The sequence below is a fragment of the Bos indicus x Bos taurus genome, chromosome 19 (genome assembly GCF_003369695.1).
Source record: "Bos indicus x Bos taurus breed Angus x Brahman F1 hybrid chromosome 19, Bos_hybrid_MaternalHap_v2.0, whole genome shotgun sequence".
Taxonomy (NCBI): domain Eukaryota; kingdom Metazoa; phylum Chordata; class Mammalia; order Artiodactyla; family Bovidae; genus Bos; species Bos indicus x Bos taurus.
The window spans coordinates 54,282,391-54,305,769 of record NC_040094.1 but is presented as its reverse complement, the minus strand read 5'-3'; the positions used below and the strand labels follow the sequence as shown (position 1 = coordinate 54,305,769).

Sequence of the window (23,379 nt, the reverse complement as noted above, 5' to 3'; positions counted from 1 at the left end):
GGTCCTTGGTGGCCACTGGAGGGAAGGTAGGAAGGGGATAAGGAAGGAGGAGCTTCACTGGGACAAGAAGGGCCCCCTGGCGTCTACCAGGGCAAAGCCCCCCAGGAGGCTGAGTCTGGCCTGGGAGGGTAGGTTTTCTGATTCCCAAGGGCTGCCCACTCTGAAATGCCTGGAAGGAGAGGAGGCTGGAGACCCAGGGGCCCCCAGATCCCAGGTCTTAGGAAAAGAAGGCACTAAATCCTCATTATAAGGCTTTTTAAATGCACAGACAGGATATTAGCGTTTAAACAGCTTCTATTACTCCAGGGCAAACTTTAAAAAACATAATATTTATAGAAAACCTCATCCAGCTCACCCTGTTTGCTCTTTATTTCTCCTGCAATTATGGCTAATTTGGAGACAGTTTGCTGGCGTCTCCGCCTGGTGCCAGTCAATTATGAAGCCACCCACTGGCTCCCCCAGGTTGCAGGGTAACATGAGGCTGTCCCCGAGCCTGTCCTTCCTCCCTGCCCTCCCTCTTCCTAGACACGCCCCCCTGCAGGCACTCACACATCGTGGGCCAGCTTTCTCCCTGAGCCATCTGTCTGTCCTGGGAGCCCATTTTCTAAGGTCTGTCCCCAAGGCATAGAGGCGGGGAGGTGTTTGCCCCTGTAGGGCTCCCAGCCACTGAAGCTCCCAGACCCTGGGAGCTTGCACATGACTGAGCTGAGCCGCAGTAATGCTGAGCCTGGGATGAGAGGCTGGCGATGAATCGTCTGCCTGCTCTGGGTTGCAGCCCCACGAATCCCAGAGTCACACTGCCCCTCCGGGGCCTGTTGGGGAGGTGGCTCTCTGAGGAGCTATGCGGTGCTTGGACATAGGCTCTTTGCTCTCCAAGGACATGCCACCGCCAACAACCCCCTTCTCCTCTGTCCATCCCCCAAGTGTTTGCCAAGATCTTCCCTTTTCAGGACACAGCTAGAACACAGCTCAGACACACTTGTCTACATGGGGTTCCCAGTCTGGGGAACCATGAGAAAGGAAGAATGGCAAGGCTCACATAAGACCAGGTGGATCCCTACTGGTGCACAGGGTTGGACATCAGACCTGGGCCAAGAAGAGGTAGGTGGGGAGACCCAGTGTGAGCAGGTGCAGGAAAGCATCTGGGGGCCAGGGCAAGAGCTGGTTCCAGTCCGGGCTCTGCCACCCTCAGCCTTCCAGCCTGAACATCCTCCTTGCCCAGGGGTGGCCGCATCCTCTGTAGGGGTCAGGGAAGAAAGCGCTGTGGACCCCCTGTGACCAACAGCACAGGCCGATGCTAGCGCGGGTTTCCTCTCGCAGCAGTGAACCAGAGGAGGCTGCTGTGGCCATGAGGAGAGCCCAGGTGGGTGAGAAAAACAGAACGTCCCCCCACCCCGGGTCACCCTGTCTTGCTACTCAGCATCCTTACTCCCTCTGTGCTGGGCACGGAGCATGCGAACCATCGCTGCTTCTCAACCTGCACAATGGTGCAGTGATCCACCTACAGAGAGCCACCTGGGGCTCAGAGAGGCTTGCTGACTCACTGAGGTCACACAGCTGCTAAGCTACAGACCTGGATTCCAGGCCAGGCCCGAGGGATGCGAAGTCCCTGTCCCTGGCATTGGGCCCTCTGCCCAGATCCTGCCCCCCCAACCCAGGCACCTCTGTTTCCCCTCCTTGGTGACAGGCCTCCATGTGGAGTCAATGCGCAGATGATCCAAAGACAGAGATGACCCCAAAGCAGGCAGGGGGCCTCTCTCACGGAGCAGGGGTGAACTTCCACACCCACACCACCAAAGGGAGCCCCAGTGGTCAGGCTGGAAGGGCCAGGGACGGCTTCCCTTCTACATCCAACCCCTGTTTCGCCATGATCAGGCCCCTTCACAGTGAGGATGGAGGCCACGGGCCCCAACTTTGTCAACTTTAAAATGGGAGCAATGATACCTCCAATACCTCCTTGAAGAGTGGTGTCTAGGGCAGGGGGAGTCCGGTGGTCAACTGTGTGACCCTGACTCAAGGTGGAGAGCAGTGGGGAGCTCTGCAGGGCTTCTGCTTCAGAGGATACCCTCTGACCAGGCCCCACCCTGTCTCATGGAACAGACTCATTCATTCTAGCATGCAAGTTTCCTGGAGTCCCGGGTAAGTGGCCATTATGTGGTGGGCACCAGAAACAAGAGCTGAGCAAGACCCAGTCAAGATCCTGGAGGGAGTTACCAGTGGAAGGGAGATGGCAGAGTAAACAGGTAAAGACAGTGCCCTCAGATGAGTGCATGGGGACGCAGTGGAGGGAATGACTCCCCACTGCGGGGTGGTCAGAGCAGGCTTGCTGGAGGTGGTGACTTCTAAACTGCTTCTCACTTGACATGCCACAGCCCTCCATCTTTGCCCACAAGCTTACCCTAAACTGAAGGTAGGAGCCAGCTGTGGGTTGGGGGATGTGGAGGAAGGAGGATATTTTAGGAGGAATAAGCCTGGGAGAGGGGGCGCTCAGCAGATGTTCTAGTTAATCTGGAAGCAGCTCAGCCTGGCTGGACCACAGGAGGGTGAGAATGTGAAGGAGCTACAGGGGGTGAGGCTGGGGCTAAACAGGCCAGATGTAAAGAACTTTGTGCTCCAGGTTAAGAAAGAAGTTTAGACTTGACCTGGGCAGGTGGCACTGGGCCTGGGCCTGGGGGTCTGGGGAAGGGGGAGGATAAAGAGAAAGGGCAGAGGCAGAACCTGCAAGGCTGGTCTGTGCTGGGAAGCTGGGGTTGGCAGGGACTGAGGGTGATCCCAAGAGTTCGGGTGGGTGGGAGGACTCTCCTGGGATTGTAAGAAAAAGAAGGAAAAGCTGGTCAGAAGAGAAATGAGCAGTTTTAATGTGCTGAGTCTGAGGAGTGTGTGGACACCAGGTGGGCATTAGGTGGACAGTGGGAAATGAGTGGGTGCCAGGTGGGGCTTGGGAGGGGCTCCAGGCGAGGGTGCTGACTTGGGAGTTGCTAGTTTGAGTGCCATCTCCTGAAATGGGGTGGGGCCATGGCTCAGGGAGAGAGATCTGGGGGACAAGACCCAGGGAAGGGGTCTGTCTGCCATGGCCCTCTCTCCTTTCTACAGAGGTAAATCCCCACCTGGATGTGAAGCCCAACCAGGGAAGGGGAGAAGGCAAGATTCTCCAGTTCAGGTTCCAGCCCTGTCCTAAAACAACCTCAAAAGTTCAGGCGGGGACACTCCAGCACATCCCCCAGGCCCGGCTGTGTGAGTGGGCAAGGACAAAGCTTTGGAGGGGAGGGGATCCTGGGAGGCAAGATCCCCCAAGAGGAGCCACAGCACCTAAGAAGTAGCATGCCTGGGGGGAGGGGGGCGCGGGACTCTCCTCTGGAACCACCTAGCCACCTGGGAGCATCTCCTGGTTGCCAGGCCCAGACCAGGAGAAGTCCCACGAGGCTCTGGAGGGACCCTCAGGCCACAGGAAGGATCAAGGCCAGCTCACTAACGCCAGCCTGGTGCTCCCTGGAATCGAGATACAGAGAGAAATCCATTCTGCCTGCTGGTTCAAGAAGAGTGTCCCTGGGGCAGTGTTCCCTCAGGCTGGCCTTGAAGAACAAGGAGGAATCTGCAGAGCAAAGGCTTGGGCAGCCAGGCCATTCTTGGCAGAGCTATTTGTCTTTGCAAAAGATGGAGGCCTACAGCAGCTAGGCACATCACGCTCATGCTCAGTCATGTCAGATTCTTTTCAAGCCCATGGACTGCATCCTGCCAGGCTCCTCTGTCCACGGAATTCTCCAGGCAAGGATACTGGAGTGGGTTTCCATTTCCTTCTCTAGGGGATCTTCCCCACCCAGGGATGGAACCAGTGTCTCCTGCGTCTGTGGATTCTTTACCACTGAGTCACGTGGGAAGACCCAAGTTAGACACATGCTGACCCTAATTCTGCCCTGGGTGGGAATGGGGTCAGCAGAGCTCAGTGGAGCTCGGCTTGTGACCACAGACGTGCGACTGACTACAGCCGTCCTGGCTCCCAGTGGCTACTGGCGCCTTCCCTGTGGCTGCCTTGGCCTCTCCTGCTGACACCCTGCCCAGCCACCCAGGTGCCCCACAGGTTCCTGCTTCCAGGTCAGCCCCTCCCAGTGAGGCCCCAGGGCTTTGAGAGTTTCCCTGGAGGTGGGGGCTGGCTGTGGCCCTGGAGGAGGACGCCATGGGGCAGGCTGCACCTGAGAGTTCAGCCTGGAGGAAGTGCTTCAGTGTGGGGAGCCCACGGCCCGGGTGGTGCTGGGGCCGCTGGTGAGGCCCCGGGGAAAAGGTCTCTTCCATGTCAAAAGCACAGAACTCAGATTTTCAAACCACCTCCATGGCAACCCCGAGGCCAGGGATCGTGGGAGACCTGCAATTCATGCTTGCTTGCATGTATGCGCACGCATACACACGTGCCTGGCCTTCCTTCTCCTAGTTCAGCCGGACTTAATGAGAACCACTAGTCCCTCCTCATCCCCCAAGGAGGCCCTTCCAGCTTCAGCCTCCCCGCTGCCTCTTCCCAGGTCTGGCCAAGACCCCCGCTCTGATCACTTCTGCTGTCATTTCCTTTGCCGAGAGGCCCGGGGCTAGCCAGGGAGGAGGGAAGGGGTCTTCGGGTTGGGGCTTGTTCTCTCTCTGGGCCCTCCCAGCTTTGGGGTTTGGGGACCCAGAGCTCTGGGGCTGTTGGCTCCAGCTCACATTGAGCGTGCCCACCAGTCTCTCCAGGGTCCAGTGTCTGTTGCTGATATTGTGACTCAGGTGGGGGGCAGGGAGGAAGGGAGTGGAGGAGAGGCAGGGCTGGGCGGGTGTGTCCGTGGTCTTGGGAGCCACCTGACGTTTTCACTGGGGGATCTGAAGCAGGTTCCTGCAAGGACTGGCAAGAGGGAAGGGATAGGACAGCGCACCCCATGCAGGGCCTTTCAGAACTTCCGCCTAGCCCATGGAGGCCACCGAGGGGAGTCTGGCTCTCCGGCCGGCTGCACTTCCTGTCTAGGGACACTCCTGACCCCAGCGCCGTGCTGGCTGGGCCCTGGGGGAGAGCTGTGGTGCCAGCTGGGGACAGGCGCGAGGGGGCACTTTCAGGGGCCGTGCTGGGCAGGCTGCTTTCTCATTTCAACCCTGGATCTGCCCGGAGCCGAAAAAGCAACTCGGCAGTCCGCGCTTGGTACATACCCAAAAACACATCATCATTTTGGAACCGAGGCTCCACGCAGGCTCGGGGAGGAGACCCAGTGGGGCAGCCGCAGCGGCGGGCAGGGCAGCAGGCTGGGGATGGGGGCTGTGGTCCCCACGCGGCTCTGGGTTGAGCAGGCGCTCGCACTCGCAGCTGTCTTCAGTGCTGCTCTGCTCTCTGCTCCCGCTGCCTGTCCTCTCCCTTGCCTGGTCTCCCGGGTTTCCTTCCCAGGTTGTTCAGCTCAGCGCCTGCTCTGGGCTTGCCCATCTGCTGGGTCCTGCCCAGCAGTGTCCGGTCCAGTCACTCCTGCTGCCCAGCTCTGTGCTCAGAGCTGAGCTTCCCCATCTGGACGCCCGCACTCCCACGTGGGGTCTAAGGGAGGCTCCCATGGTGCCGGGGTGGGGAGGCAAAACCTTCCACCTGATCGATCTCACGGATACTGGGTGGGGAAGGGGAGACCTTCTCTGAGGTTGAGAAAAACAGAGAGAGTGGGGAAAAAAGGACCACCGTTTGTTTTCTCAAAAGGTTTCTCTTGGCTTCAGAGGTGGGAAGATGGAAGATGTTAGCAACAGAGGTGAGACCTGCCCCCGAGACCCCAGCCCCAAGTCTGGGAGGGGGAGCTGCTGGCTCTGGGCCCTGGATTGAGGCCAAGTTGAGATGAGGCATTGCTGCTGCCAGGTCAGAAGTCGAGTGCTGTGCAGGGGCTGGCGGCGGGTGGGGGTGCCAGGGACCCCATGTGTGTGTGTCTGCCCCACACCTGGCCTGCCTCAGCATCTTCTGAGCTGCTCTCCCTATGAGCCTCTGTGCTGCTGGACACCCAACCCTGCAGAGCATCCGGGCTTCTGGAGTCCTGCTCAGCCCTGCCCAGAGCAGGCTGGCCCAGCTGGCTGGCTGGCTTCCCTGACCATTGCCTCAGGCCAGGGCTGCCCAGGGGTCACAAGCTACCTAGGGACCTGGCCAGGCAGGAGGCTAATCCGTCTGTCGGCCTGAAGACCAGATTCCCCCCAGGCCATCGCCCCCTCTATGACGGAACAAAAGGAAGAGATGAAAGGAGCCATTCTTCCCATGATCCTTAAGGGTTCTTCCAGTGGGGAAAACTGAGGCCCAGAGGCGGGACTTGGGGATGGGGTTCCTATGCACTGGTGAGGGGCAGTAGGTGGTAAGCTTCCTGTTGCCCTTGGGCCTGGCTGGTGTCCTCAGACTGGGAGAGGACGGGGACCACTTCTGATAGTCCAGCTCTTCCTTGCCCACAGCGGGGCTTTTGGCTCGCTCCTGTTAGGATTCCCTCCCACCCCATTAAGGACACCTGAGGGAGTGTGGGGGCACAGGGAGGTTCCTGGCTGGCCTCAGTGGGGGCCACCCCATCCACACCCCATCATCTCCACCCAAGGGGGCCTGGCTGAGTAGGGAGGAAGGCTGGATGGAGAAGGAGGAGGTGGGGCTCTGGGGTTGGGAGCCTCTGGCTGGGTACCCTGGCTCCTGTTTAAGGCCCAGCCTGTGACTCCCAGGCTGGACGAGCCCCAAAGAGGCACCAGGACAGAAGTAGTGATGTCAGGCTTTACACCTCTGGGGCTGGCAAGGATGCTGATGGTGCGGGGAAGTGTGGAGGTACAGGAGGAAGGGCTCAGAGGGCAGGGGTGTCTGTGTGCTCTTGTTGAATGCTCTATAACTGTGTCACAGCCCCTTCACAAGCCACAAACACTGGAGGATGGCAAAGATGTTCAGAGAAGGCCTGATGCCCCAGGAAGCCCCTGCCTGATTTCTAGCGGGTCTAATGAGCTCCAGGGCCCCCTGGGGGTGCAAGCGCTTATGAGCCAGTGAGCAAACATGGCTGGAGGCTTCGGAGGCCCAAGAATTTGCAAACCCAGCTCTGCCAGTCACAGCCATGCTTTGACCCTCAATTTCCTCATTTCTAACTGAGGTGACAACTCTGCTTCTAAGCTGTTTCAGTGATCTGATAAGACTGACCAAGTGATCAGTGATCAAAGGAGATGCATAAAAGGCTTGTACCCTCGTACCACCTGAGGATGAGTGATGGAGAAACGGGACATCAGAGTTGACGTGGGTCTCCCTGCCTCCCTGCAAGCTTGAGGAAGGGTCTGGTGCCCTGTTGCTTTTCGGAAGGCCTCTATGCCCACTCCAGGTCCCTGACCATCCTCCTCTGGGTCCTTACTGAGGTAATGAGTGCCCACACCTGTCGATACGGTGCTCAGAGCTGGCACCTGGTCACATTTCCTCTGAGTGTGTCCAGAGGGCCCTGTGGAGCCAGGCTTTGGGTTCAGAAAGCTCACGGGGACCACAGTGCCCACCACAGGCTGTCAGGAGCCCCCGTCCTTACTTTCTGTGGCTTCCAGCCTGGTCAAGTGGCCTTGCCCTTTACGCAGACTTACCATCTCTGCCTTGGGAGATGGGCAGCTCCTGGAGGTCAGGGGCTTGGCCTTGCCTGTTGTAAGGGGGAGCAGCCATCGTGGGGCTAGGCACACAGCAGATACCTACAAAAGGGTCTGAAGAGAACTTAAAGGCTGTGGAGCATGGCTGGGCTGCCCTTTAGGGAAGGCAGGGGTGGGGGCCAAGCCCTCATGGAGAGAAAAAGCAGTTTCCTCCATGGTCTGGGTCACTGTTGACCAGACAACGAGCTTAGGTCTGGAGGGTCTGGGGCTCCAGCAAACTTCACACCGCACCTCTGGGATGCGGGTGGGAGTTCTGCACTCCCCACCCAGAGCATTTTGGGGGCTTGCCATTTCTTGTGTGCCTCTCTATCCCCTGGGGACCTGCCCATGCCGCCTGCACTGCCCCTGAATAAGTCGCCTGTCTCCTGGCATCCTCTGCTCTGGGGTGGCCACACCAACATCTTCTCTGGGAAGACTGGATCAGATAGCAATGTCTCACGGGCAGGGCCTGTGTCAAATTAAGCTCTAGGATGTCTGCTAAAAAAATGCATGCCTGAGTGCACACACACGGCAGTGCAGGAGCCCACAACACAGCTGCATGCATTTCTGCACACACACACACATACTCAAACACACAGGTTCTGCCCTGCACACACGATGACTCTATCCCCACAAACATACCAAGGTGGCATATGCATCAGAGTGGCCCCCAGTCAGCAGGCCATGTCCACCCATGTGCACCCAGGAGACCTTCAGTTGGTCGGTCGCAGGGGGATGTCCCAGGGCCCCAGCACAGAGACTTGGCTGTCCACCTGTGCTGGGTGGTGACTTCTGCCACAGACTCAATCTACAGCCCTCCTGGCTGGTGGCATGAGACATGGAGAGGATGCCGCATCCTCCAGTAAGAACACCAGCAGTTATGAGTGAGAGATGATGAAGGGAGAAGGAGGAGGGGGCTGGGAGCAGCTGCCCCCACCGAGTGGGGCCAGGGAGTGGATTCTAAGGGCCACCGTCCACACAATCCCAAGCAAGCTGCTCTGCGACGGTCCCCCTCCAGCACAGTGATAAAGCAAATGACACTTTCAATAATTCAGCAGCAGGAGAGGGGCTTGGGAAGTGGAAACCTCATCAGGGGCAAGAGGAGCAAGGGAAAGATGGGGTGCATAGGGAAGACAGGTTTGAACTCACATCTGTTCCCTCACATGTCGTCACACCTGGGGGGCTCTCCCCATGTCCTGATTTAAACAGGTGCTGGCAGAGTCTCCTTCCCAAACAGTTAACTTGTGGCAGACACTCAGCACTGCCTCCCATTCAGAAGAGCCACCTGGTCCTCCCCTTTCAATAGACGAGACTCTTCTGCAGCCTCCAAGGATGGAAGGGACCCATCCATCGCTGGCCAGCTGTCGTCCTTCGACAGTTCTCCCTTTAGACTGCCCTTAAACCTGCCCTTTGGACTCCTCCTTCTGATTTCAGTGGATCTAAGGTCACATGGAGAAAACCACCTTTTCCTTCAGCAGCCCAGCCCTCGGACACTCCAAGACAGACAGTCTGGCTACCCAGTCTTCCTCCACTGGCTGAACAGTCCTAGTGAACCTTCATAGCGATGACTTCAAAGTGAACCCAAGGGTCTAGGGAGGCTCCAACCAATTTCCCCTTTGCATAATCTGGGAATGTGCCTTCAATCATGCAATCCAAATAACATGAGCCTTCGAGGCTTCTACTCAGAGTGACCGCACCCTCCAGCTTGTCTGGGACACTCTTGGTTTACAGGTAACAGTGTCCCCAGCCTGGATAAGCTATTTTGTCACTATTCATCACTGTTTTGTCACTATTATGGACTAAATGTTTTTGTCCCCCTCCCCATCTAGGGAAATTCTTATGTTGAATCTCTGACCCCAATGAGATGGCATTAGGATGTGGGGCCTCTGAGAGGTGATTAGGGTCAGATGAGGTCATGATGGTGGGGCCCCTGTGGTGGGATTAGTATCCTGATTACTTCCTGCTTCTGCTTTCCATGTGAGGACACAATGAGAAAATAGAAAACAGCGATCTGCACCCCAAAAGAGGGCCCTGACCAGGACCCGACCTTGCTGGCACCCTGATCTTGGACTCCGGCTCCCAGAACTGTTAGCAGTAAATATCTTTCCTTGATAAGCTGCCCAGTCTGTGGCATTCTGTTACAGCAGCCTTCATGGACAAGACAACCCCCTTAATTGTACTGAACTGACCATCATTTAAAACCCTCGCCCCTTCCTTCTCTTACATTCATCAACTTAGTATTTTTGGACCAAGAGCAGTATTTTTCATTTATTCTTATTGAGTTTAGTTCAGTTTCATCTAGGGTCCTGGGCAGTATTAGTTATTCGTCTCAGTTTCAGGTAAACAAGAATCTGATCATCATGCCTATTGCACGCTTACATAAATCACGGATAAAAACGCCGACTAGGCTAGGGTTGAGAGCAGAGCCTTGTGGCATACCACGAGGGACACCCCAGGAGCCAGCGCTCTTTGGAGATAATCATTCAGGCAATTCTGAATGCACCCAACTGTACCGCTATCCAGTCTCCAATTGGAAGACAACATGGGGACTTCCTTGGTGGTCCAGCAGTTAAGCATCCACCCTCCAATGCAGGGCACGCAAGTTTGATTGAGGAACTAAGTCTGTGTGCCACAAATGGAGGGGTCTGCACAGTGCAACAAAGAGCTGGAGGGCCACAATGAAGACCCGCGCAGCAAAAAAAGAGAGAGAGAGAAGGCAGGAGCAGGGTGGGCCTAATTGCAGAGGTGATGTTCAGGCCAAGCTGGAGGAGCCAAGGGAAGGAGCCCTAAGGCTCTTTGGGAGGCATGTTCCAGCAGATGGAATAGCCCAGGCAAAGGCTGTCATGGGACGTGTTTGGCTATTCAGAGAACAGTCAAAGCGGCCCCTTGGAGTGGAGTAAGGAAACTGAAGGGGAGCTAATGGAAAAGGTGGTCAGAGAGATGATGGGGCCAGATCTCATGAGGTCTTACACGGGAGGGTGTTCTGATGACTGGCTTTTCGCTAAAGGAACAGGCAGTCCTGAGAGGATTTGAGTTGAGGAGGGGCAAGTTACAAGGTCCAACTTAGACTTTGAAAGTATCATCATTAAAACCCCTGAGCACAGTCTTTAAAAGGGGGGAGGGCCGGGTTACGGTTAGGGTTGGGTTTTAGGGTTAGGAGGTGTTGAAGGAGGAAGACCTTAAGACCATTTCCACTCATCCTAAGGATTTCTTCAGAGCCAGCACCCATAGCAGAGTGGGGACGGCTTCTTGGCTCCATTAGCGGTCTTATCCTTCTACCCTTGATCAAGAGAACATGAGATATCTTTGATGGCACCGGGCATCTCTTGAGAGTCAATCTGCTAGGGCAGGAAGGAGCCTGGATCCAACATCACTCAGACAGAGGCTAATTCCAGCTCAGCTGCTGACTTGCAGTATGGCTTTGAGAAAGTTTCTTAATTTCTCTGAGCCTCAGTTTCCTTTTTGGAAAAATGAGATAGCATCATGTACTTTCCTGGATCATTATGAAGTTTAGAAATCACCAAGGTGAAGGAACTGACACATAGGTGTTGCTTGATAAATGATCACCATTATAAATTTGATCAAGGGAATTTGCAGGTATAAGAATGAAGAGAGAAGCAGGTATGAAAGTGGGGGTGAGGAGACAAGTGAATTTATTCATCACAAAACTGGAGAAGGAAAAACCCCACATCTGCAAGTTCAGGAGTCTCTGGAGCCCGGCCAGCATCGGGGACCCTCAGCCTTCTGGGTAGTGACCTCTCAGCCTGGCCTGCACAGAAGCTGCTGTGGATGCTCCTTCAACCCCATCTTGCTCTGCTCCATCCTCGTTCCTGTATCTCCTGTCCTTCCCTCCTTCCCTCCAACGCATCTGCAAGTACCAGAGAGTCAGCAGGCTGGACACCCAGCAAAGAAGCCTGGAGATTCCTTGCTAGCTTGCCTGAGACCCCTGGTTCTGTGAGCCAAGTCCTGGAAGGCTAGTTCCAGCAGACGAAGCACAGAAGCCCCGAGAGCAGAGCAGAAGATGAAAGCACATCTTTGGAGGCAAGTTGGGCCTCTGCCTCCGAGTGGTTTTCCCTTTATTCCCTTAGACTGGCTGGAAGTGCATCTGCCCCCCACCCCTGCCCACCACCAGGAGAGGGTGATTATTTGCTCGAGTATCAGTCTAGTTGGTTCAGGGTGGCATCCTGAGCACCTAGCACAGCCCTTGGCACACAGTAGGTGCCCATGGCACCATCCTGGACCAAATCACTGGGGCCGCCCAGGGCCTTCCCGGAAGGATTCTGGCAGGAGCAGGCCCCGCTCAGTGTTTGCTGGCTGCCGTGCAAGGGGAAGGGTGGCCAGGAGAGTGGACTTGGGGCCAGTACTCATTACTATATACTTTATAACTTTACAGAAAAACTCTTGTTGCTGAAAGCAAGTGTGTGGTCACTTGGGGCTCAGGTGTCCAGCATCTGCCTGCAGCAATGAGAGGCAGAAGCATGCATGTGATGGTGGAAAGGACAAAAAGCAAAGTGTCCTGGGAGAGCCTGAGCAGCTCAGGAGACACAGGGGTGACCCTAGTGCTCAGGAGAGGGTGGAGGGACGCAGGGGCAGAGGGAGGACGGCGCAGTCCTCTGGGCTGGTTTTGCCTTTCCAAGCACCTCACCAAGGCCAGGGAGAGACTGATTTATAACTGTTGTGTGGTGAGGGACCTACACTAAATGGTGAGCCTGTATGTCCTGCTTTTCAGCCACAGATAAGAATAAAACCCACCTTATTCGTGGACCTCCCCAGTGGATCCCAGAGACCCCCAGCCCTCCCGTCGGCCTTGAGGGAAGGCCTGTAAGATCAGAAGGGATCTGAGGTGGGCAGCCAGGCTGGCTGGTGCCCGTGTCTTTCTGCCTGTTGCCCCCATCAGAGGCAATCATCCACAAGAGACTGCACAGTTTCTCCTTTCGAGCCACCCTCACAGGCTTTCCGCATGATGGGCTGTGTCTCAGGCAGATGGTGTCAAGGCCTCACAGTCTCCCTCCTCTCCCAGCCTGCTGCCTGCAAGCTCCCCATGCTCCCTCTGGCACGTGCCTTGGGCAAAGCCGTCCACCCCGGAGCAGGTGGGGCAGCTGTGAAGTCTGAGAGAGAGAGAGAGATGTGTGTCTTGCTCTCTGCACCGTGACCCATCTTCCACTCCTCGAAACCGAATGATAAATTACTCTGCCCAAGCGGAACATGCCCGGACAAGCCTCCTCTCCAACTGTAATTAATACTCTTGGGAAAACACAAACTCGGGGTTTTTATACTTTTGCACAAACATGGATGCGCACACACAGGCTCTTCTTTCTGTTGTCCTCTAATCCCATCTCGAATGTTTCATGTGCTGCTTTTTTCAGAGGTAGCCCAAAGCTACCCAGCTGGATACAGCCTGAAAACCAAGGGAGGCACTGGGGACCCTTGTCAGTCCCTGCGACACAGAGCCCGACGGTTTGGGAGCTGATTTTCTGGCAAGTGGTACCCATGCTGCTGGTACAGTAAGCTCCCTACATAGGAAAGAGTTCCATTCCAAGAGCGTGTTTGTAAATCCAATTTGTTCATAAGTCCAGCAAAGTTAGCCTAGGTATTCAACTAACACAGTTGGCTACATAGGACTTTACTGTAACAGGTACACAAATAATTCATAAAAAACAAACGCAAAAAATAAACATTTTAAATCTGACAGTACAGTACCTTAAAAGTATAGAAGTACAGTACAAAATAGCTAGCATTGAAAGGAGCGCGCTTGAGTTTTTGAAAGTTCACAACTTGAAGGTACGTATATAGGGGAATCAATGCACAGTGTAGCCTTAGAGTTAGAAACAGCCGTGGGATTGGGTGAACCCTTCGTGATCAACATATCAGACATTCCCCCATCTTTTTTCCCCCACGATGACAGCCTAAGTGATGCACTAATCCAAACACATGTGCATATATGTCAAAAAACTCCTGACATCTGATATTCCTGGAAAAAAGTTCTATAGTGAGTCAGAAACCTTGCAGTCCCGTGAAGCTAGTCTGCCAACAACCCTGACAATGGAAATGCTCTGTCAAAGGTCAGGAGAGCCCTAGCTAGCCTGGTAGGGCCTAGTCCTCTGTGTCCCATGCTGGTCAGTTAGCTCCTTTGGTGTGGCAGGTGGAGGCATGGCTGGGCAGGGGCTCAGATACCCAAGCCCAAGAAACCCACACTCTCTTATAAGGATCATCAACTTTGCTCAAGGGAAATTCTCAGCTTAAAAAGAAGCCTGGGCAGCATGAGCCTGAGCAAACCGTTTACCCATCCTAAGCCTCAGTTTCCTCATCTGTAAGATGGGGATAACGTGTCGTATGAGTTAACAGCTGTGTGAGCCCCTCATAGGCTGGGGGATGCTGTGCACAGATAGAGGGTTAAGACTGCAGCTCCAGCTGTGCATGGCTCATGGAGAGGGCTTGGGGACTGTGATTTGGGGGAGTGAGTGGCCTTAGCGTCTGACAGGTCCTCCTTCCAGCTCAGCTACTTGTATGGGGGTTGAGGTGGATGCTGCGCCTGATATGCTATGATATGCTTAAACTGGGAGGCAGTTGGGGCTGCTGGGGGACTCTGAGTTCCCTTTTGCCTCACCACTGGGGGGTTTCTGACCTCCCCACCCCGGGGGTTTCTGACCTCCCCACCACAGGGGGTTTCTGATTTCCCCACCCCAGGGAGCTTCCTGACCTCCCCATCACTGAGGTTTAGAGAGGCTTGGCGGTATTATCCTCCCCCTCCCTACTTATTCTTTACAATCAGAAATTTCTTAAGAAGAAATTCTGTGAAGAGCCCTTTGTAACAGTCTTCTAAGATCTAAATTCTTGATGTTGCAGATTCATCTTAATTGAGTTGGGGTGGGGTGGGCCGTTCTCAAGGAAAATGAGACAACGGTGTTTGTCCCTCTACTCAGACCCCTCACTGTCAGGTCCATGGTGCCTGGACCAGCCCACTCCCTTCACAGGAGCTCTCCCTCCTCCCACCCTGGTGCCTTGAGGCAAGAGTGGTTTTCAAGACATTGGACACCAGACGATGAAGGACAATGATCTGTCTCTGAGAGGAGGGAAACCCAGAGAGGGGAGCCCTCATAGCTTTAACCCAGAGAGGTTTCAGGCCAAAGTGCAGGGATCCCAGGTAGAGCCTGGGGTCATTCCTGAGTTGAGACAGAACTGAGAGCTGGGGAGACCAAGTTGACTGGAGCTGCAAGACTTGTAGCAGAGAGGAAAGAGCTGGACAGAGTGGGGACCCTGGAGAGTTCTAGAGGGTTCCCACTGAGTATTCAGCTGAGTCCTAAGCAGCACATGCATTTGAGGGAAGAACCATCTGAAAGGATTAGAGGAAACAGTACAACCATCAAAATAACAAAGTAAGAGGTAAAGCTAATAAGTCATGAATGGAGATAAAATGGAATAATGATTAAAAAATACTCAATCTAAAAGAAAGCAAAAAAGGATGGAAAAGAGGATAAAGAACAAATTTAAAAAACAGAAAAAAAATGAGATGATAGACTTAAGGCTATGTTGGACTAAGGTTTGAAAATTAATGAATATAATTCACCAAGTTTTTAAAGTTTTTTTTTAGCAAACTAAAAATGGAAAGACATACGATCATTTCAATGGACACAGGAAAAGAATTTAACAAAAGTCAACATCAGTTTCTAACAAAAAAAAAACTGAAAAAATTTTCCAACGAACTAGCAATAGAAGGGAACTAGGTGAGCAAACTCCAGGAGACAGTGAAGGACAGGGAAGCCTGGTTTGCTGCAGTCCATGGGGTCACAAAGAGTTGGACACGGCTGAGCAACAAGAAATAGAAAGAGCCCTATGAAAAGCCTACAGATAATATCCTACTTAACAGTGAGAGGCTTACTATCTTTTTAACACAAGGTGTAAAACAAGAATGGTTGTTTTCACCACTTCTGTTTAGTGTTCTACCAGAGGTTCTAGCCAGTGAAACAAGGCAAGGAAAAGACATACAAGGCCTCCAGATTGGAAGGGTGGAAGCAAAACTGTCTTTCTTCACAGACAACATGATCATATATGCAGAAAATCTGATTGAATCTACAAAAGCTACTAGAACTGGTGAGTTTTGCAAGGTTTCAGGATACATGATTGCTATCAAAAAACATAATTTTGTTTTTATACACTAGCAACAATCAGAAATGGAAAAAAAATGCCATTTAAAATAACAAAAAAATATGTGATACCACTTTTCACTTTCATGCATTGGAGAAAGAAATGGCAACCCACTCCAGTGTTCTTGCCTGGAGAATCCCAGGGATGGGGGAGCCTGGTGGGCTGCCATCTATGGGGTCGCACAGAGTCGGACACGACTGAAGCGACTTAGCAGCAGCAGCAGCAGCAGGGGGTAAATCTGACAAGAGACATGTAAGACCCATACACTGAACCACAAACCATAGATCAGAGAAAGGCGCCCCAACTAACTGGGGAGACATACCTTGTTTAAGAGTCAGGAGATAATATTAAGATTCAATGATCCTCCAAGTTGATCTATAGATTCAATGTAATCCCATTCAAATTCCCAGTTGGTATTAAAAAAACAATTCACATGCTGATTCTAAATGTAAGGGACCTAGAATAGCTAATCAAAGTTGGAGGGCCAACATTACCTGATCTCCAGACTTAATATAAAGCTACAATAATCGTGGTAGTATGGTATGGCATTCAGGTAGACAAACAGGTCAATGCAACTAAATCCAGAAATGGACCCACACATATATGACAACTAATTTCTTTTCAAACTGAGAAGACAATTCAATAGATAAAGGACAGTTTTTAAAATACGTAATATGGAATTCTGCGCTTCCCTGGTGGCTTATTGGTAAAGAATTCACCTACCAATGCAGGAGACGTGGGTTCTGTCCCTGGGTTGATGAGATCCCTGGAGGAGGAAATGGCAATCCACTCCAGTATTCTTGCCTAGGAAATTCCATGGACACAGGAGGCTACCAGGCTACAGTCCATGGGATCGCAAAAGAGTTGGACTTAACTAAGAGACTAAACAACAGCAACAACAATACGGAATCCACTGGCTATCCACATGCAGAAAAATGAATTTCAATCCACCTTCCACTATACACAAAAATGAACTCAAGATAAATCACAGACCTAATGGAGTATCTGAAACTTATAAAATGTCTGTAAGAAAGTATAGGAAAAAACCTTGGTGACTTTGGGTCATGCTAAATAAATCTTAGATACAGCATGATCTATGAAGAACACATTGGCAAACTAGGCTTCATCCAAGTGAAAAAGTGTGCTCTTCACGGGGACACTATAGAGAGAATGAAAAGTCAGACCAATGGGAAGAAAAATATTGGCAAAGCAGGTGTCCAATAAAGGACTTATATTCAGAATATCTAACTAACTCCCAAAACTCAACCATAAGAAAACAAACCACAAGTCTGTTCTCTATATTTGCGTCTCTGTTGAGAGAGTAGCACTGAAACATATATATTACCATGTGTAAAGTAGATGGTGGGAGGTCGCTATTACAACACAGGGAGCTCAGCCAGGTGTTCTGTGACAACCTAGAGGGGTGGGAGGAAGGCTCAAGAGGGAGGGGATATATGTTTACTTATGGCTGATTCGTGTTGTTGTACCGCAGAAACCAACACAACATTTTAAAGCAACTATCTTCCAATTAAACATAAAAAAGAAAAAAAAACCACCCAATAAAAATATAGGCAAAGATTTGAACAGGCACTTCACCAAAGGAGATGCAGGTGTCAAATAATCACATGAAAGATGATCAACATCATTCGTCATCAGGGCAATGCAATGGGACCACAGCCAAATACCATTTCACACCTGTTAGAGTGGTTAAAAGGATAAAGACCGGTAACACCGAGTGTCGGTGAGCATACAAATCTGTGATCCTCACACACGGCTGGTGGGAATGTGAAATGCTGCAGCCATCTTTGGAAGAGAGTTTGGCATTTACTTAAAAAGTTCAACATGCACTTCCCATAGGAGCCAGTCATTTCATTCTTGGTCTTTTACCCCAGAGAAAAGCAAGCTGGTGCTTGTACAAAGACTTGGTCATGAACGCTCCTGGCAGCTTTATTTGTAATAGCCCCAGACTGGAAACATCTCACATCTCCTTCAAGGACTAAGTGGATAAACAAACCATGGTGCTTTCATAACATGGAATGCTTCTCAGCGACAAGAAGGGTGAGCTGTGGGTGCATACCACCACCTGGATGAATCTCAACACAATTGTGTTAGTGAAAGAGGCTAAACCGAAAAAGAGAGGACATAAGACGCGATTCTATTTATATAAAGTGCTAGGGAAAACAGATCATTTTATGGCAACAGAAGGCAGATCAGTGCTTGCCTAGGAAAAGGGGATTGGGAAGAGGTGAGAGGAAGAGATTAAAGAGCACCAGGAAAGTTCAGGGGGTGATGGATGTGTTTGGTGTCTTGACTGTAGCGATGATGTCCCGGGTATAATCATGTCAAAACGTAAAACTGTACACTGTGAAAACACCTAGTTGATTGTGTATGCATTGTACTTTGGTAAAGCTGAGTAAAATACTGAGTGTGCAAAAATCCAGCCAGCTGGTCACTACATCATCCTTAGAGTGCAAATGGACTCTCTGTCTCACAGACGAATTTACCTGAAGACTGGTTTGTATGCTTGCCCATACAATGAGACTCAATTTTATAAAGATGGCCTGGCAAGAAGGCTGCCGTGTGAAGCTGCCTTCTCTGTGGTTACAACACTCTGGTGAGAGAGTGAGAGCAAGGCCGACTCCACTTTCTCTGTCCCCTCCCACGGAGAAACGCATCGAGCACTCACAGAGCCAGGACAGTCACTCCCTGGGGACTCTGTCACGCATCATCCAGGGACACATGAAGAGGACCCCTGATGGAAAGCTAGTGAGCGGGGCCCACTTGTCCTCCCCACACAGCTCCTGTGGCCTGTGGTGAATGACATCTGGGAGACACTCCCTGGACAAGTCAAGCTCCATTTGGTCCATGATGAGCCAAGCGTGGGCTTGGGGGAAAAAAACACACTAAATTTCCAGTGTTTGGCTCAGGAAGGCCTCAGACTCCTCCCAACCAACAGCTTTACTTCTGTTTCTGCCCTGTGGATAGGCTTGGCTATCCTGGGGCCTGCAGCCAAGACCCAGGAGCCCGCAAGGAGAAGCCCCCTGGGACCCAGGATGACAAGTACATGGCACACCTGCGTGTTCTAATTTTGTTCACAACAAATACACATTATCTTTACAATAACTTACCCCTCCCCCAAAGTAAAAGTCTGCAAGTGAGCCTACACGAGAGAGCACCTGCGGGTGGGCAGGACACAGGACCCAGGGCTCAGGTCAGAAATGTCCAGCGCCCTCTGCTCCCCACCCCTCCACCATGGGGGTTGGCTTTGGGAACTGAGCCCCTTCCCCGAGGAGGCCAGGCCACAGATGGGAGTTGGACACCCTGGACCAGTGAGCCTGAGCTGCCCTCGGTTCTGAAGACCTGCAGTCTGGGGGTGGACAGCTGGGCACCGAGTACCTGGGGTGGGAGAAGGGGAGGTGAAGGGAAGGGACCAGGAAGGAACCAGTGCAGCTTCCCCGGCCACGCGGAGCTGCTAGGCAGCGTCGCCTTTAAACAAACTCCTGTTCTCTCGTGTCCCTCCTGGCTCCCCAGGCCTGCTTTCCCAGTATATATTGGGCTGGCCTATCATGGGAAGAGAGCTAAATAAGCCACCCCACTTAGACCCCACCAAACCCCTCCTTCGAGCAAATAGGAAACTCAGAGCCCCCCAGCACCCACTGTCAGCAGCTCCCAAGATGTTCAACATGCGCATATCTGTCAAAAACTATTCAGGGGGAAAAAAGAGAAAGTCTTTCTACCTTTTATTCAGCCAATTTTTCCCGAGGCACTGTGGGCTCTCTAAGAAAAAGAAAAAGAGAGAAAGAAAGAAAGGGGAGAGAATTAGAATCAATGTCGCCATCATACATCTGGTTGCTAGCTGTGATTTGCCCATTGACTAGTCAAATCTGGAAAAGGAGGCATTATCTCCCTGGGAGGCCGAGGAAACCTGCCCAGGTTAAACTCTCGCGGCTGTCTGTGCGCTGGCGGGGCTGGGAGTCGGCATTTGATTTAACAGGCAGAGACAAAGGGAAACAGAACAGCCTGGGCCTGCCATCCAGATTTTCCAAACTCATGTTTCCCTGCAACTCTGGGGCACTCCTTTGTGTTTTCTCTCTTTCTTCCCTTTCCCGCAAACTCTGAGGTACCTCTTCTCTTCTTCCCCACCCCCACCTGGTTTTGAGGTTACCTTCAAAGGGGACTTTGTGGCTCCCTGCCTCCCCAGGTGCGTCTCTGTGTAGAGTCATGGCCTGCCAATCTGTTTTAACAGTAGTCAAAGGAGAACACAAGGAAAAGTGGATGGGCTGCTGCTGTTGCTTAAAGAGAAGTAAGACAGTTCTAAATCCCAGCAAACACATGATTTCAGAAGCCACCATTGTGTGCTGTTTGGAATTAGGCGCTGCTTCCAGGAGCTTCCATTGGCAGGAGCAGCTCGGAGCTGGTGGCGGAGTGGCAGGGCCCAGATATTAGCTCCTTTTATAACCCAGGAACCTGGGATGTGAGATATCAAGGGGCCCGTCCTGGGGGCCTGGGGGCTGCACACGTGTGTCTGGACTCCTGATCCCGCCCTTTTCTCATCGGGCACTTTGGAGATTAGAAATGAGGGTGCATGTCTGTGCATGAACGTATGTGTTTTCTCTGGACTTAAATTTTCCTTATTGATTTTGGTAATGTTTCATAACTGTATATGTACATATCTTGCACATGATAAAATACACATAACATTTTACCATTTTAACCATTTTAAAGTGTACAGTTCAGTGGTATTAACTGCATTCACATTGTTGTACACACCATATCTGGTTCTAGAACTTTTTCATCACTCTGAAAGGAAACCACATACTCATTAAGAAGTCACTCGGCATCCCCCTATCCACACTGTGTGTGTACTTTAAACAAAAAAAAAAACCCTTAACATAAACATGTTAAAAACAACCGAAAAGCTTCCAGAATCAAAAGGTAGTCAACTGGGCCTCTTTCTTACAATGCAGAAAATCACCGTCATTACCGTCATCAATATCACCAGGAATGGTGTTAAAAAAGACGAAAAAGAAAAGAAAAAAGAAATCACCAGGAAGAACAGGGAGCTGCTGTCACTTATTCTGTACATTTTATGTGCCAGCTGCAGGCACCATTCTTACCACCCCCATTTTTCAGATGAAAAAACTGAGGTGCCCTCGGTTAAGCGACTGCACCACCAGTAGCTGGGGTGGCTGGGTTTCCCCAGCAGGTTTCCACTGTGCTGCACTTCCACCCATGGAAAGAGGCACCCTGCTCTGCAGGAAGTAAGAATTAAAAGTGGAAGGGGAACATTTAATGCACAGATTTTGCTTGGCACATGGTAAGAGTTTGTGCAAATCACAAGGCACTATCTCATGGGAAACCTGTTCCCACCCGCCCCCCGTCCCCACCCGCCCCCCGTCCCCACACACACAGATACCAGCCACGGCAGGGATGGCTGTGGGCCAAAGTGTGGCTGAACTTGAGCCACAAACGAAGTGGCCATCACGGATGTGGCCCCCCCAACAGCCACTGTGTTGACTGGCATCCCTGCCACCCCCAGCCAGCTGGCAAAAGTGGCTTTTCTGGCACGTGCCCACATGCAGCTCACAAAGTGACTGGGTGAGATTGGAAGGCACCGTCGAATGAAGGCGTCCTTACAAAATGAGCCGGATTGAATCAATCAACTTGCATCAGCCGCTGCCTTCAGTTGATTTGGGGGATTTTCTTATTGTTGACTCTTTCCTTTTTTTTTTTTTCTTAAAGTGAGTTTTCCTCTCAGTTCAATTCAATTTAGTTCCATTTAATTCAATCCATCCAGCCCCAGTGAGCAGACATACGCACTGGCTGGAGCATGGGTCTGGGCCAAGCCTGTGGGAGTCGGATTGGAGGAGCCTGCTCTGCTGGGCAGGCGGCTGCAGGGCAGGAGAACGCAAGCTGGTCCAGGATGTGAGACGGGGCACTTCATCCCTCCCTGCCCTAGTCTCTCCTCTACCCAAACAACTTCCATGACCACCCTCCTTTATCCACTGTATCCAACCCACAGGTTTCCTCTAGGCGCCAGGGAATCTGCTGGCCTGGAATTCCCAGTCTCTGGGGAACATCAGCCCAGATCAAGGTTGGCAAGGCAGCCCCACCCTCACCCTACTAGCCTCCACTGGTCCTAAGGTCCTGAGTCACTCCTTGAAAGTGAAAGTCACTCAGTCATGTCTGACTGTTTGCATATTTGCAAAGAGTGCACACTCTTTGCACATATTCCATGAACTATACAGTCCATGGAATTCTCCAGGCCAGAATACTGGAGTAGGTAGCCTTTCCCTTCTCCAGGAGATCTTCCCAATCCAGGGATCAAACCCAGGTCTCCCGCATTGCAGGCGGATTCTTTACCAGCTGAGCCGCAAGGGAAACCCAGTGTTTCCACAGTTATCAGGGGCCTTATTTGGCCAAAGGGAAGTATCTGATACCTACGCCTTTTGAGGGGCTTCCCTATGGCTCAGACAGTGAAGAATCTGCCTGCAGTACCAGGATTCGATCCCTGGGTCAGGAAGATCCCCTGGAGAAGGGAATGGCTACCCTCTCCAGTATTCTTGCCTGGAGAATCCCATGGACAGAGGAGCCTGGTGGGCGACAGTCCATGGGGTCGCAAAGAGTCAGACATGAGTGAGCAACTAACACTTTCATGCCATTTGAATCCAGGGGTTACAATGATTCAGTCCATGTCAGAAGACTCAGAGGCAGGGGCCCATGTCCATCTCCTCTGTACTTTGAAAGACCCAGAACCAGAGGGACAGTTGGGAGGCCCTGGTGAGCCTGATGCCTCACACGAGGGTCCAGCCTGTTCTCCTAGCGCTTCAGGCTGAGCCTCCTGCTCGTCATGGTCCGCTGTCCGGGTACAGAATTTCCAAGGTAATGAAGGTTTTCCCTATGCCTCCCTGGAGGTTATTGCTACCTGGAAGGAAAGGAAGTGGGCTCTGTGCAGACCCGTCCCCGCTGTGGCCCAGTTGCCCTCCTGGAGTGAGCAGCCAGGGATGGGCTGACTCCGATGGGGCTTGCCTTGCTTTCTGAGACAAATACTGGCTTCTCCTTCCCTCTTCCACACCCCAGCATCTCCTACCCTCTACTCTCTCACCTCACCCACCTGTCCCACTACCCCATCTGTGAGAGGAGGGAGGGAGGAGCCTGGGGCTCATCCTGATTGATGGGCCTTGCTGACAACATCCACCTGTGGGAGTGCTGGTGGGTCAGGAACCATGGGGCTGACTCTCAGCCTCACAGTTAGCAAACACTGCTCTCAGCCGCCCAGCGGGATAATCAATTATGGAGATTTTTGCCACCATGATCAGGTTTGTGGAGAAGCACAGCTCATTAGACCAGGAGCCCTGAAGTTCCCAAGCACAGCCGAGGAAAGACTCTTTAGCAAAGTCCAAACAGAGTAAGATGTATTTACGAAGCTCGGGGGGTCTCCACCCAGCCCAGCCTGCACTGCTACAGCCTCTGCGTGAAGTCTGCTGAGCTACAAACTGTGGACTTCCTTGATGGCAAGGAGTTATGCAGAGCCGAGCTGCTTTCCGTCTGTTGGGGCAGGAAGTCCCCTCCGTGTGGCACCCACTCACTAGGCTGTGACCCAAACACCACCCCGCAGAGGCCATATCTCAGAGGCCCCAG

At 52.4% G+C, this 23,379-nt stretch overlaps 1 protein-coding gene across 12 annotated transcripts in view; it reads right to left on the bottom strand.

Moving 5' to 3' along the window:
* RBFOX3 (RNA binding fox-1 homolog 3) overlaps positions 1-23,379 on the bottom strand; it is a 441,600-nt gene that overhangs the window by 112,000 nt on the left and 306,221 nt on the right. For 10 of the 12 annotated variants that reach the window (XM_027518175.1, XM_027518182.1, XM_027518172.1 and 7 more), the window contains one exon: positions 19,476-19,515. The exons of the other annotated variants lie outside the window; for them this stretch is intronic. The gene's annotated coding sequence lies outside the window, so the exon portion shown is untranslated. The remainder of the gene's footprint in view (positions 1-19,475; positions 19,516-23,379) is intronic. 12 annotated transcript variants of the gene reach the window in all.